General features: G+C 37.4%; 1 long non-coding RNA gene across 2 annotated transcripts in view; it reads left to right on the top strand.

Annotated features, from left to right (window-relative positions):
• LOC138991494 (uncharacterized) overlaps window positions 1-16,129 on the top strand; it is a 237,689-nt gene that overhangs the window by 56,458 nt on the left and 165,102 nt on the right. The gene's annotated exons all lie outside the window — the stretch shown is intronic.

Genomic DNA, 16,129 nt, shown 5'->3' with positions numbered 1-16,129 from the left:
CAGAATTTCTAGGCTATTAGGGATATATATCTTAGATAATCCTGTCTTCCTTATCAACATTTTTTAAGAACAGTTCCAAGATAGAAAACCACAAAAATCCTTTTAAGTTATATTCAGTTCATTTCAGTTCAGTTCAGTTGCTCAGTCATGTCCGACTCTTTGCGACCCCATGAATCGCAGCACGCCAGGCCTCCCTGTCCATCACCAACTCCCGGAGTTCACTGAGACTTCCGTCCATCGAGTCGGTGATGCCATCCAGCCATCTCATCCTCTGTCGTCCCCTTCTCCTCCTGCCCCCAATCCCTCCCAGCATCAGAGTCTTTTCCAATGAATTAACTCTTCACATGAGGTGGGCAAAGTACTGGAGTTTCAGCTTTAGCATCATTCCTTCCAAAGAACACCCAGGGCTGATATCCTTTAGAATGGACTGGTTGGATCTCCTTGCAGTCCAAGGAACTCTCAAGAGTCTTCTCCAACACCACAGTTCAAAAGCATGTGCTACCCACCAAAGGTCTTTAATGAGCAAGAACCCTCTCCCTTAGTACATAAACCATGGAGAATGTTCATATATGTCCTGTTCATCTGTTGTCTTAAAACAAATGCATAGTAAAGGTAGTCCAAAATGTAAAATTGAAAAATGTGGCTGTATATGTAGACGATCAGTGTCATAGAGTGTCTATCAGTGACATAAACGATCTATGTCATAGACATAGACGTGTCAGGGTCATAGATAATTTCAAAGGAAAGTGAGAACACAGGTGACAATTATACAGGAAAGAAATAGCAATATAGAAAAATAAAATCCAAGGATTATAAAGGTTAGAAATAAAGCACAATGAAATAAAAATTTGAAAAAATATGAATAATTCTTTGATTAGTATAGAGCATACATTGAGATGCTAAACAAATCAAATGAGTTTGTGAGGTATACAAAAAATGGATACATGGCAAATTATAGGAAATTTGCAGCCATCTGTTCCTAGAGGAGACAGGCATAGTATTTGACAAACATATAAATAAAATAGCAGTTTTCTAATGAAGTTTTTTGTGAAATAATTAGAAATTCTAATGAATATTGAATGAAAGAAAAATATGAGAAATAAGAGCAGCAGCATGAAGATAAATTCTAGAGAGATAAGAAAGCTATTAATTTAGTTAAAGCATTAAAAATTGTGTGTATATATTTAGATTTTAAGTTTTTCTAAAGAATCTATTGATACCTAATATGAACTGACTTATTTGAAAAGACCCTGATGCTGAGAAAGATTGAAGGCAGGAAAAGGGGATGACAGAGGATGAAATTGTTGAATGGCATCACCGACTCAATGGACATAAGTTTGAGTAAACTCTGGGAGTTGGTGATGGACAGGGAGGCCTGGCGTGCTGCAGTCCAGGGGGTCGCAAAGAGTCGGACACAACTGAGTGACTGAACTGAACTGAACTGATGGTGCTATACACAGAATGTGAACTACTTCTGTTTGAGAAGTATAACAGGTTTATCAGTTAGGTTCCTTGGGCTGCAAACATCAGAAATTGGTAATATAGAAACCATTTGTAAGTTTAATTTTCATAGAAGTCCAAGTTTTAGGTAGCCCAGGACTGGACAGCCATCTGGGCTTCCCTGGTAGCTCAGATGGTGAAGAATCCACCTGCAATGCAGGAGACCTGGGTTCAATCTCTGGGTTGGGAAGATCCCCTGGAGGAGGGCATGGCAACCAGTATTCTTGCCTGAAGTATCCCCATGGACAGAGGAGCCTGATCGGCTACAGTCCATGGAGTTGCAAAGAGTTGGACACAATTATGCGACCACAGCTCAGCAGAGGACAGCCATCCAAGTGGAGACACCACTCACTCTACCTCCCTTGGTGTTCATGGCTGAAGGGGGCTGCTTCATCTGCAAACATTGATTCCATACCCCAGATGGAAAGTGATTGCAAAGGTGATGTTTGCTAGCCAGACCTGTCACTTTTCAATATGAAAAATAATTTGCTGTAAAGAAAATCCATTTGGCTGACTTCATCTTAAATCTTACTGCTCAGAATCATGTCATACAACTATCCTTAGAAGCAAGGAGACTTCGGGAATTAAGAATTTTAACAGGACACATTGCAAACCTGAGTACAATCATGTCTCTTGTTAATTAATAAAAGAAAGAATGGATATTTAATAGAAACCTAGCAGAGAAAAGGCACAACAAGATAGAAATCTATATCATCCATACCTACATCTATATATCTATATATATATAATCTATATAATCTATATATATAATCAGTATATATGAAAGAATACTGGAGTGGGTAGCCATTCCTTTCCTCATGGGATCTTCCTGATCCAGGGGTCAAATCTGGGTCTACTGTATGGCACACAAATTCTTTACCATCTGAGCCACCAGGGAAGCCCAAACACTGGCAAAGGCAGGACCAAATCTTGTTCTTCTTTAAATTCTTTAACTCATGCTAATGCTGTAAAAAATAAAGATGTTTGTTTAATTAATGATATCCAACATCCTAGATTTGAAAAGACTTTGGAGGCCATCATTTCCTCTTCCTCATTTTGTATATAGATCATGTAAGATTCATGTAAGGAAATTGACTTGCTTATAGCACATAGCAACTTCTCCTAATTTCTTGTTCCTCCAACCTTGGACTCTTTCATTTTATTTTATTTATTTGAAATATCACTCTGACTTTAAAGCAAGGGGCAATGCATAGCAAAGTTTGAGAGTCTAGATTCTGTTTCTGAATATTTCTTATTCTGAATATTTTTATCATTCCTGTATTTGGTAGACAGATGGTTGAAGAAAAGCCATGTAGAGAGTCAGAAAATGTTTGTTTTGGTATAACAAAACATGTTATACCAAACATGTCATGTCTTGCATGACAGAGGTCAAAGTACACAAGGGACAAACTCATATTGAAATATTACTGTTATCATACATTCCTAGAATGGTGGTGGGGAGTGAAAACACGAGAAACACCTGTAAGTAAAGTCCATAAGCATGTGGAAATGGTAATGATAGTGCTTGGAAATCTCTGTGTAACAACAGGACAGAAAATGAAGCGCATCTCTTCTCCTAAGGACAGAGGACATATACTGAACAAAAATGAAATAATGTTTATGTAGAAATCTTTTCAGAAACACTTTGACTTAAATTAATGCTTATTTTAAAATTCTAACAGTTTTGATGTTTTCAATTATATTGATTAGTTTAAGCAAGTTTATCTTAAAGCAATAAATCTTTTGTACAACAAACAGAGCACACATACAGTTGGACAGGGATGACTAATCACTGAGATGGACCTAAGTCTTAAAGAGTTACAAACAAGAATTCCTATCATTTATGAAAGAGTGCAGTAAATACTTTTTCTCCCTTTTTGTTGTTTGCCATTGTAACTTTCTACCTTTTTATGAAGATAGGATGATTTTCCCATATAACTGTTCCTCTTTTAAAATGTTAACTAAATACTCAATAAGTGGTATTTAAAGAGATGCAATTAAAATAATAATAATAAAGATGCTTTCTAAATGATGTTCTGGCTTTGTATTCAGGGCTCTTTACTTATATGATTCCTTAGTCCAGATCAGTTTGTAGAAAAGGTTATATGTAGGCTTATATATAGGTTTCATTGTGTAATGCCATCTCAATTTTATTTATATTGTAAATAGGAATTGTGATTGATTTTCTCAGCAAACAAACAAGTATTAGTTTCAATCTTGTAATTCCTCTATCAGTTGTCTGCTTCAGTATAGTCATTATGAGGAGAAAAAAATAATTGTAGCTACCACACTTAACTCCACTCTTAGGAATTCCTAGATATTATCAAGCATTATCAGCAGACAAGGAGTCTGGTGTGGTTTACCGAAACTTTATAGCCCACCTGGGTCATAGTTACTTTTGTAGCACTTAAACTTGAATCCTATCCAGGACTACAATGCATGATCTGGCAATAATCTGGAATCAGTCACTTTTGTTTTTTCGTGGTGAGATTGTTTCTCAACCAAATTGATGCCTAGCAGCTGTGAATATCAAATTTTGCATGAGCTTCTGAAAACAAAAGAAATAATTGTAGCACATGCTTCTAAAACCATATAGACAGTCAGCAGGAGTTCCTGTCATATAGTTACAGAGAATTTTTAAGTCACAGTGATAAGGTCTGTTTGCTAAATTATCAAGAGCTAACATTCCAGTCTTAAAAGAATAGAAGTCACACTCCTCCAGCTAATCCATTTGGTGGTAACTGTGTGTGAAACAGTGAACTAGACAAGAGAAGCAGCAGGAATGATGTTGTTAGTTTGTATCATTCTTTAAGATTGCACTTGTTAAATATTAGAAAAATTGCTTAACCAAACCAATTAAGCAAAGATGTTTATAAGCTACCTAGCATGATTTTTTTTTTAAAGTATTATGCCAATTAGCAAGGAAAGTGCCAACACAGCTCATGGGTGTACTTTTAGGAAGGATTTGACTGTTTTTGCCTTCTCCTCCCTGAAGTTCATCAGTGAGGCATTGAATATAGCATGCGGTGTGAGTGAGCACAATTCCTTAAGCTCGACTGCCCTGCTACTTCCCAAGGCCAGACCCTCAGTTTTGTAAGGGTGGACAATGGTGCATTATTTGTTCAAGACCCTGACATGTGACACTCGGAGATGGAGCCAGTGGAGGGGAGCAGCTGCTGCTTGCTCAGCCGTTCTGTCTGAAACCCCTTCCCTTCAGACCCCAGCGCAGCGCTGAGCGACTCCATTCACTCACAGAAAAATGGATCCCTGAGTTTTCGGTTAAAGTAGATGGAAAAGAAATGTTCCATAGCCTGCAAATACACTGCCAAAGCAACACTAGGGACTATTTTTAGGACCTACTTAGCAGCTGATTTATGAGATTCTGTATTTTCATGAATAATATCTAATATTTTAAATAACTGAAGGCTTATTTTTTGGCATTTGTATATTAAAGTTTCACAAAACGTGCTGCACAATAAATTATTTTGGTTGGAGAAATTCCACGTAGAAGTACAATAAAAAGTCCATGGAAACATTGTTTAACACCCAAGGTTAGAGTCTATTTTCATTGTAACTCCTAAAATGTTTGCTTTTTACAAAATAAAAACTATAGTCCTACTTATAAAAGATTTGTCTGATTCCTAAAAACAATAAAAGTACTGTTTCTCCTTGAGTAATGTGCATTCGCATTTTTTCAATATAGCACTGAGCTATGTTGATAAGTAGGCTGCTTAAGCACGAGGAGATGCTGAATTGAATTTGAACAATGCAAGGAGGAAGAAAGGATGTGAATCTAAAGCAGGCCCTACCTGAAGAGTGTGTCCTTGAACAGAAGGAGAAATAGGATTTCTCATATTCATTCAACCAAAAACCAAAATACAAAAACACACTGCAACAAAACAACAAAATCCTTTAGGACTACATCTTCCGTAGCCTTTTGCAATAATTTTCATGGTATCTCCAACTAAAATGTCATGCCAGCTTATATGGCTGGTGTTGAAAGATGCTTCTTTTAAGACACTACATTAAAAGGGAGGAAATTTGGGGGCTCTGCTCCTCCCCCTTCAATGATCGCCAACTAATTAGCTGCTTGTCACCTTGAGTAGGTTGCTAAATCTTTTAGATCTTCACAAGTTCTTGCTAGTTGATCTTTGAGGTCTTTTTCAACTTTAGGGTCAATAATTTTCTGTTCATTTTGTGGGTCATTTTTTTGTAGTGTACATTCAGTGGTACACAAAAAGTCACTGCTTCTCTTTCAATATCTTCTGTGTATACACACTTGGTAGATTTAAAATTAGTTCACCATTTACTTTATATAAAAATGCTATATTAATCAATTATTTGAAAAATGTAAGTAGTATTTTTGTAATGTTCCTTAGTCACCACTTTTAACTTTTATTCATGTAAATTTGGATTTTTAACAATGAGGTCCACAAAAAACGAGTTATTCTGGCATATGCCTTAAGGTAAGATGAAGCTCTTAAACATAATCTTTATGTTTTGGACCCAATTGCAAAAATATTAATAAGTGATTAACTAGTTAACATGGTTACAGGGACTGCTAAGTGGGTTGTTTAGTTACAATTATACAGGACTATATCCCATCACTTCCCTGGTCACCCTACTTGTAATGGTACACCCTTTATTGCCCTGGTATAACATATGATGATGTGACATTTTATGGTATACATATTTATCTACTTATTGCTTATGCAAGCTCCACAGGACAGGAACTTTGTCTTATTCTCTGCATGCTTACACTCTAAGCTCTAGAAAAACTAGAAAGATTCTTTAGAAGGATGTAGTAGTTCCTCAATAAATGACCTGGGAAGCATGGCTTGTAGTCCAAAGTTCTACTTGGAGAACTCAAGCAAGCTATTTAACTTCTTTAGGCTAGAGAGTATGAAGTGGAGATAATAATACCCGAAGGTTTATACCAACTAATATTGTATTGAATTCTCTGTGCCAGGCCCTGTTTGAATAACTGAGGCTCCAAAAGCAAAATGGAGATGAGGGCCCTACCTTAAAGGTGCTTCCAGTGAAGAGGAAATAACAAATTATTAAGAAATTCCTGTATTATTGAGGTAGCATGTTCAGTTCAGTTCAGTCGCTCAGTCGTTTCTGACTCTTTGCAACGCCATGAACCGCAGCACACCAGGCCTCCCTGTCCATCACTAACTACCGGAGTCCACCCAAAACCAATGTCCATTGAGTCGGTGATGTCATACAACCATCTCATGCTATGTCGTCCCCTTCGCTTCCTGCCCTCAATCTTTCCCAGCATCAGGGTCTTTTCAAATGAATCAACTCTTCACATCACGTGGCCAAAGTATTGGAGTTTCAGCTTCAACACCAGTCCTTCCAACGAACACCAGGATTGCTCTCCTTTAGGATGGACTGGTTGGATCTCCTTGCAGTTCAAGGGACTCTCAAGAGTCTTCTCCAACACCACAGTTCAAAAGCATCAATTCTTTGGCACTCAACTTTCTTTATAGTCCAATTCTCACATCCATACATGACCACTGGAAAAACCACAGCCTTGACTAGACAGACCTTTGTTGACAAAGTAATGTCTCTGCTTTTGAATATGCTATCTAGGTTGGTCATAACTTTCCTTCCAAGGAGTAAGCATCTTTTAATTTCATGGCTGCAATCACCATCTGCAGTGATTTTGGAGCCCAGAAAAATAAAGTCTGACACTGTTTCCACTGTTGCCCCATCTATTTGCCATGAAGTGATGGGACCAGATGCCGTGATCTTAGTTTTCTGAATGTTGAATTTAACTTTTTCACTCTCCTCTTTCACTTTCATCAAGAGGCTCTTTAGTTCCTCTTCACTTTCTGCCATAAGGGTGGTATCATCTGCATATCTGAGGTTATTGATATTTTACCCAGAAATCTTGATTCTAGCTTGTGGTTCTTCCAGCCCAGCATTTCTCATGAGGTATTCTGCATATAAGTTAAATACTCAGGGTGACAATATACAGCATTGATGTACCTTTTCCTATTTGGAACCAGTCTGTTGTTCCATGTCCAGTTCTAATTTTTGCTTCCTGACCTGCATTCAGGTTTCTCAAGAGGCAGGTCAGGTGGTCTGGTATGCCCATCTCTTTCAGAATTTTCCACAGTTTATTGTAGTCCACTCAGTCAAAGGCTTTGGCATAGTCAATAAAGCAAAAATAGATGTTTTTCTGGAACTCTCTTGCTTTTTCCATGATCCAGCGGATGTTGGCAATTTGATCTCTGGTTCCTCTGCCTTTTCTAGAACCAGCTTGAACATCTGAAAGTTCACAGTTCACGTATTGCTGAAGCCTGGCTTGGAGAATTTTGAGCATTACTTTACTAGCGTGTGAGATGAGTGCAATTGTGCAGTAGTTTGAGCATTCTTTGGCTTTGCCTTTCTTTGGGATTGGGGTGAAAACTGACCTTTTCGAGTCCTGTGGCCACTGCTGAGTTTTCCAAATTTGCTGGCATATTGAGTGCAGCACTTTCACAGCATCATCTTCCAGGATTTGAAATAGTTCAACTGGAATTCCATCACCTCCACTAGCTTTGTTCATAGTGATGCTTCCTAAGGCCCACTTAACTTCAGATTCCAGGATGTCTGGCTCTAGGTGAGTGTCAGTGATCACACCATTGTGATTATCTGGGTCGTGAAGATCTTTTTTGTACAGTTTTTCTGTGTATTCTTGCCACCTCTTTTTAATAGCTTCTGATTCTGTTAGGTCCCTACCATTTCTGTTCTTTACTGTGCCCATCTTTGCATGAAATGTTCCCTTTGTATCTCTAATTTTCTTGAAGAGATCTCTAGTCTTTCCCATCCTATTGTTTTCCTCTATTTCTTTGCATTGATCTCTGAGGAAGGCTTTCTTATCTCTCCTTGCTATTCTTTGGAACTCTGCATTGAAATGGCTATTTATTTCCTTTTCTCCGTTGCTTTTCTCTTCTCTTCTTTTGCAGCTATGTGTAAGGCCTCCTCAGACAGCCATTTTGCTTTTTTGCATTTCTTTTCCTTGGGGATGGTCTTGATCCCTGTCTCCTGTAGAACGTCACGAACCTCCATCCATAGTTCATCAGGCAGTCTGTCTATCAGACCTAGTCCCTTAAATCTGTTTCTCACTTCCACTCTATAGTCATAAGGGGTTTGATTTAGGTCATACCTGAGTGGTCTAGTGGTTTTCACCACTTTCTTCAATTTCAGTCTGAATTTGGCAATAAGGAGTTCATGATCTGAGCCACAGTCAGCTCCCAGTCTTGTTTTGCTGACTGTATAGAGCTTCTCCATCTTTGGCTGCAAATAATATAATCAATCTGATTTCGGTGTTGACCATCTAGTGATGTCCATGTGTAGAGTCTTCTCTTGGGTTGTTGGAAGAGGATGTTTGCTATGACCAGTGCGTTCTTTTGGAAGAACTCTATTAGCCTTTGCCCTGCTTCATTCCATACTCCAAGGCCAAATTTGCCTGTTACTCCAGGTGTTTCTTGACTTCCCATTTTTGCATTGTAGTCCCCTATAATGAAAAGGACATCTATTTTGGATGTTAGTTCTAGAAGATCTTGTAGGTCTTCATGGAACCTTTCAACTTCAGCTTCAGCATTACTGGTCAGGGCATAGACTTGGATTACCATCATGTTGAATGGTTTGCCTTGGAAACGAACAGCGATCATTCAATAAAGGAGTGCCATTTAAAAAAAGATGGCAAATACGTGGGGAAACAATGGTAGAGTGACAGACTTTATTTTTGTTTTTTAGTTCCAAAATCACTGCAGATTTGGCTGCAGCCATGAAATTAAAAGACATTTGCTCCTTGGAAGAAAATCTATGACCAATCTTGACAGCATATCAAAAAGCAGAGACATTATTTTGCCAACAGAAGTCCATCTAGTCAAAGCTATGGATTTTCCAGTATTCATGTATGGATCTGAGAGTTGGACTATAAAGAAAGCTGAGTAGTGAAGAACTGATGCTTTTAACTGTGGTGTTGGAGAAGATGCTTATGAGTCCCTTAGATAACAAGGAGATCCCACCAGTCCATCCTAAAGGAAATTAGTCGTGACTATTCATTGGAAGGACTGATGCTGAAGCTGAAACTCCAATACTTTGGCCAATGATTTGAAGAACTGACTCAATTGGAAAAGGCCATAATGCTCGGATTGAAGGTGGAAGGAGAAGCGGGTGACAGAGGATGAGATGGCTGGATGGCATAACCGCCTCTATGGACATGAGTTTGAGTAAGCTCCAGGAGTTGGTGATGAACAGGGAGGCCTGGTTTACTGCACTCCATGGGGTCTCAAAGAGTTGGACATGACTGAGCAACTGAACTGAACTGAAAATGCATAAACATGCATCAAGTGCTCTGATCTTAGGTTTTCACCTTGATTTTATACACACACATAAACATATACACATGCATACACATTTGTACATATTTACACATTTATATAAAGAGAGAGATATTATAGTGTACATGAGTGGCTTATTCTTTGTAACTGCTATGTAGTGTTGCATTTTATGTATATAGTTCAACTTTTATCCAAACGTCTCTGTTGATGTGCTTTCATGGTTTGGCTTGTAAATGATTGACAATATGCATATTTTTGTGGATATATTACTTTTGTGGTTACATATTTTTCATTGATATACTCAAACGAAATTGTGACATCATAACTTGGGTATACTTTAGCTTTAAGAGAAAAATACTAGACTTCTCAATAGTACATATACCATTTTTAAACTGGAACCAGCAATGAGACAGTTTTAGTTGTACAACACTCTTGCCAAAACATGACTTTAGCACTTCTGGAGGGTGAGTAATAGCATTTTACTGTATTTTTAATTTGCATTTCTTCATTTGTTTTCTACTATTACTCTGAATTACTAGTTTAAAAAACACATACAATTATTACTATGCAGTTTTGTCAGTTAGCAGTCCAGCATGATCCAACTGGGCTTAAATAAAGACATCAGCTGTATTCCTTTCGCGGGTATCCAGGGGAAAATCTGTTTCTGTCTCTCTGCCTTTTCTGGATTCTAAAGGTTTCTGAGATTTTTCACTTATAGCCCTTTCCTTCCTCTTCAAAGTCAGCAACTTTGCAACTCCGACCAGTCTTCTGTAGTCACATCTCTTGCTCACTTGCTCACCATAACCATCTTGAAGTTTTGGGTTTCCTTCTGGGTTCATGTACCTTCAGCCTTTGTATTAATATGTTTTGCTTATATATTATAATATATATGTTGTTTAATTATGTATATATATTATTTTTGCTTATCTATACTTTGTATGTATTATATATACAAAATATATATTTTGCTCATAATAACAAAGTATAAATATACTTTTCTTAATATTTCTTCTGCTACAGATCTTGGTGATGAATTGCCTGAGCTTTTGTTTACATACAAATTTATTTATTTTACTTTAATTTTTGAGGAATATTTTTACTGGCTGTAGCATTTGAGGTTAGTAATTTATCTTTCATTCTTTTGACATTTTAACACTAATATTCCACTTTTGTAGGCTTTCCCTGAAAATTAGTTTTCACTCATAATTACTCTTTGAGGTTATTGTTTCTTTTTGCTCTTTTTTTTCTTTTTCTTTTTCATTTTCAGTAGGCTTTAGCAATTTGATTGTCATATCCATGCGGTTTGCTTTCTTTGTAATTATCCTGTTTGAATTTTGCAGAAATTCTGGATTCATAGATTGACAAAATATCTTCCGTCAGTTTTGAAAAATTATCCACATATATTTCTTCAAATATTTTTTCCATCCCATCTTCATTGTTTTTGTCTTCTGGAATTCCAATTATATATAGGTTAGACTATTCGACTGAATCCTACTTCGTATTTCTTAGGTTTAGTTCTTTCCAGCTTTTTCTATGTCTCACTTGAAATATATTATTACACTCTGTTGTATGTTTACTAATTCAGTTTTATCTTTTATTTAGTTTCTCTTTAAACCTCTCCATTGAGGTCTTAATTTTAGATTCTGGATTTTTCAGTTGTAGGATATCCATTTGTTTCTGTTTTTTAATGTACATTTCAATTCTTTTTTGAAATTCTATTTTCATCTCTTTTGTGTATCTTTTTTCTATTTTAAAAATATGTTAGTTATAATCATTTTAAAGCATTTGACTTTTAAATACATTTGCTGGATTATCCATGAAGCTGCCTCTGTTTTCTATTTTTCTCTTAATTAACAGTCACATTTTCCCAGCTCTCCCCATTTTCACAAATTTTTGTTAAAATACAAGAACTATGGAACTTCAGGTAATACACAATTTATTTCTTAGACCAGTTCTTTTCCCATCAAATCCTCTCTCTGTGTCTTTCCTGTATTATTGAAATGATGGGGTACAGATGATAAAATATTCACTGATTTAAATGAATAATCTCAGAATTAGAAGGGTATAAAATCTGTATCTCTGTCAATGTTAGAGTCATATGGCTGTTTGAAAACATTTGAATAAAATCAGGAAAAGAACTTCAAAACTCTAATCAATGAGGATAGGAATAAAATTGAGACATTTGGAATAATAAAATAGTAGACACCCAGGAAGGAACTTATGATAAGAGCCATTGTATATGTGGGAACAGCCTTAGTGAGTTACCTTAGTAAGCTACAAAAATGTAGTCAACACCTGTGCAGCAGAAGCACAAATCTAAGCCTTGGATCTCATAGTTCTCATACTTCCCAGAAAGTCACTTAGTTGTGTCTGACTCTTTGTGACCCCGTGGAGTGTAGCCTGCCAAGCTCCTTTGTCCATGGAATTCTTCAGGCCAGAATACTGGAGTGGGTTGTCATTTTCTTCTCCAGAGGATCTTCCCAACCCAGGGACTGAACCCAGGTCTCCCACATTGCAAATGGATTCTTTACCATCTGAGCCACCAGGAAAGCCACAAAAGGGCTATAGGGATATAATAATCATGTCAGATGTCTCAAGGTTTTTTTTTTTTCACTAATAAATTTTTTTTTTAATTTACAATATTATGTTTAATTTCTGCTGTACAGCAAAGTGACTCAGTCATACACATATGTGCTTAAAGAATGCTTGAAAACTTTTCACACTTCTCTTGTCTTGCAAGCTTATTTTCTTTGTCAAGTCATTGATACATGTCTTGTTTTCTTAGTCATTTAATGTCTTAGTTTTATTATCTGTAAAGTCAGAGAAATTAAACTATAAAGGTTTTAAGTCTTTGGTTTAGAGACTATGTTATTTCTAATAATGTGTCAAAATAGATATTTGATACAGTTCAGTTCAGTTCAGTAGCTCATTTGTGTCCGACTCTTTGAGACCCCATGAAGTGCAGTACGCCAGGCCTTCCTGTCCATCACCAACTCCCGGAGTTCACTCAGACTCACATCCATGGAGTCGGTGATGCCATCCAGCCATCTCATCCTCTGTTGTCCCCTTTTCCTCCTGCCCCCAATCCCTCCCAGTATCAGAGTCTTTTCCAATGAATCAACTCTTCGCATGAGGTGGCCAAAGTACTGGAGTTTCAGCTTTAGCATCAGTCCTTCCAAAGAACACCCAGGGCTGATCTCCTTCAGAATGGACTGGTTGGATCTCCTTGCAGTCCAAGGGACTCTCAAGAGTCTTCTCCAACATCACAGTTCAAAAGCATCAATTCTTTGGCGCTCAGCCTTCTTCACAGTCCAACTCTCACATCCATACATGACCACAGGAAAAACCATAGCCTTACTAGACGGACCTTTGTTGGCAAAGTAATGTCTCTGCTTTTGAATGTGCTATCTAGGTTGGTCATAACTTTCCTTCCAAGGAGTAAGAGTCTTAATTTCATGGCTGCAGTCACCATCTGCAGTCATATTTAAATCTAAAATCACCTACAGCTTACTCCACTTGGTAACCCTTATTAGAATACTATCCTTGATAATTAGTTGGTGTCCAAAGGCTAGTGGTGTAGCATTCTAAGGATAAATCCCATTTTTATGGCAGCAGATTATATTCTAGGTAAGTATGGCTTTTCATTACTCTGAGAGTTTTGATATTCTAGAACATGCACCTAAAATAAAAAACTGAATGCCAGGATGCTTTTAGTCTGAATACTTGAAATACTGTATTTCTAACTTTTGAGTTGATGCAACACCCACTAAATATGCTTTCTTACTTTTAAGCTATACTTCCCTGACACAAATTACTTGACACACTGCTGTTTCATTTCTTCTTAAATAATTCATGGCTGTCACTCAGCCTTAAGACCATTAACTAACTGTACAAGTGTTCTTGTAATAGCTACTATTTGCATTCCATTAAAATGAGTTATAAAGAAAGATCACCTATATCTCCTTTCCCCTTGAGTTTGACAACAAGTTGGCTCTTTGAAGCAAGTTTGACGTTGATGCTTCTTGCAGTCTGGGTCAGCTGAGAGTAGCAAATCTCTATAATTTTCATGTGACAATCACAAAATTTATTAACTTATACACATTACAGGTTTTGTTCCTCTCTAATGGTGTGAATTTTGTCTTTGTGCCTTTGGCTCTTTATTCTACTACCCTCCTGTTGTCCCCTAAGAGAAGGTCTGTTCTTGCCAGCCTAAGTCTCAGACTTTTCGTGATAGAATGTAGAAAAGGTAAGCAGGGTAAGATAAGCTCAAAGAAATAACTTGAAAGACTATAGTAGTATTATTTGCTGAGATATTTTCATAGGCCTGCCTTTATTGCAGAGAAAGAAAATAGAAAACAAAGAACAAGAGAAAGTAAAGTTTTGTTCATTCAAAACATAGAATAAAGTGAACCAAAAAGAAATAGCACGCACCCCAAAAAAGCAACAAAAATTTAGAAATTTTTAACTTCATTATGCCGACAAAAGTCCGTTTAGTCAAAGCTATGGTTTTTCCAGTACTCATGTATGGATGTGAGGGTTGGACCATAAAGAAACTGAGCACCACAGAATTGATGCTTTTGAACTGCGGTGCTGGAAAAGATTCTTCAGAGTCCCTTGGACTGCAAGGAGATCAAACCAGTCCATCCTAAAAGAAATCAGTCCTGAATATTCATTGGAAGGACAGATGCTGAAGCTGAATCTCATGATGCAAAGAACTGACCAATTTGCAAAGACCCTGATGCTGGTAAAGATTGAAGGCAGGAGGAGAAGGGGATGACAGAGGGTGAGATGGTTGGATGGCATCACCGACTCAATGGACATGAGTTTGAGCAAGCTGAGGGAGTTGCTGATGGATAGGGAAGCCTGGTGTGCTGCAGTCCGTGGGGTCGCCAAGAATCAGACACGACTGAGTGACTGCACTGAACTGAAAGTGAAAAAAAAAAAAAAAAAGAACTGAGATGGAGAGTATGAGAAAGTGAGCAGCCCATGTGAAGATTTGAAAGATGTGAGAAAGTTCCAATATGTGTGGAGTGGAAATAGAGAAAAATTGGATTTTAAGAACTTTCATTTGGGGTTATAAATTGTATATTTCTTTAGTATTCCTATATCATCTGATTCAAGGTTTTTAATTAGTTATTGTTGGCAACTTGATAATGTGCTTAACTGGGCCACTGCAATGAGCCAGAACCACACGGGAGTCCTTCTTGGGGCTTCTAAGAATTGAACCCATCATCACTGTTTTCGTGTTGTCACAGTCAGTGGGTGTATTTTTCTTTCTGTCTTCATGTCTCTTGATCTCCGGACAGAATTTGGCAGGATATACCACCCTCACCTTCTGAAACACCATCCTCCTTTGGATCCTCTAACACCATTTTCTTCTAGTTTTCCTTCCAACTCTCTAGTTATTCTTTACGTTTGAGCTCATCCCCTCTCACCAAGCCAGCAAGCCGCCCTCGGGACTCAGAATGACGTCTCTTCTCCGCTGTCCATCCTCTCCTGTGCTGAGCTCTCCTAGTCTTGGGGGTTTAAAGGCCATCTGTAGTTTGATGATCCCCAAAATGATAGCTGTGGTCCAGACTCAGATGACTACATATTTGAAAATTTCCCTGGATGTCAGACTAGGGTCTCAAAATTAGAAATCTAAAATCAGATTTTCTGCTTTTTTAAAGTGTCAACTACTGTATTTTGGCAAATAGCATTACTATTTATTCAGCCCCAAAATCTGTATTCTTGGGGATTGTTCTTCTTTGTGCTTTGATCCCCACGTTCAATCTCCTAAGTCCTGTCAATTCTCTCTCAAATCTGTCTCACACCTGCACATTTCTTTCCGTCGTTCCCAGCAGGATGCTGGTCACTTCTTCATGTCTCTACATCTTCCTCTACTACTTTTATTCAACTCATTCTCCAAAGAATAGTGGAATATTTTTTAAAAACACAAATTGAACTGTATGATATCCTAGTAGAATTTGTCAATGGCTTTTTATTTTCCTTCAGATGAAATCTGAATTTCTAATATTGGCATACAGGGCTCTGAGTGATCCAGGCCATTGTATTAATAGCTTGTCTAATCTCTTATCATTTTCCCTCTTTCCACACTCCATCTACATAAACATTGCTTACTTCTTAAAATGTACTAGCTATTTAGAGCCTTTGAAAATACAGTTTTTGCTCTCAAAAAAGCTTTCAACTATCCTTAGACAACTGTCAAATTACTGAACACAAGTGAAATATCACTTTCTAAAGGAACTTCTTTGATCACTCCTAGTAAAAAGAATACCCCTATATTA

The sequence above is a fragment of the Bos mutus genome, chromosome 17 (assembly GCF_027580195.1).
Source record: "Bos mutus isolate GX-2022 chromosome 17, NWIPB_WYAK_1.1, whole genome shotgun sequence".
In the NCBI taxonomy this organism is placed as follows: Eukaryota; Metazoa; Chordata; class Mammalia; order Artiodactyla; family Bovidae; genus Bos; species Bos mutus.
This window is presented reverse-complemented; position numbering and strand designations above follow the sequence as displayed.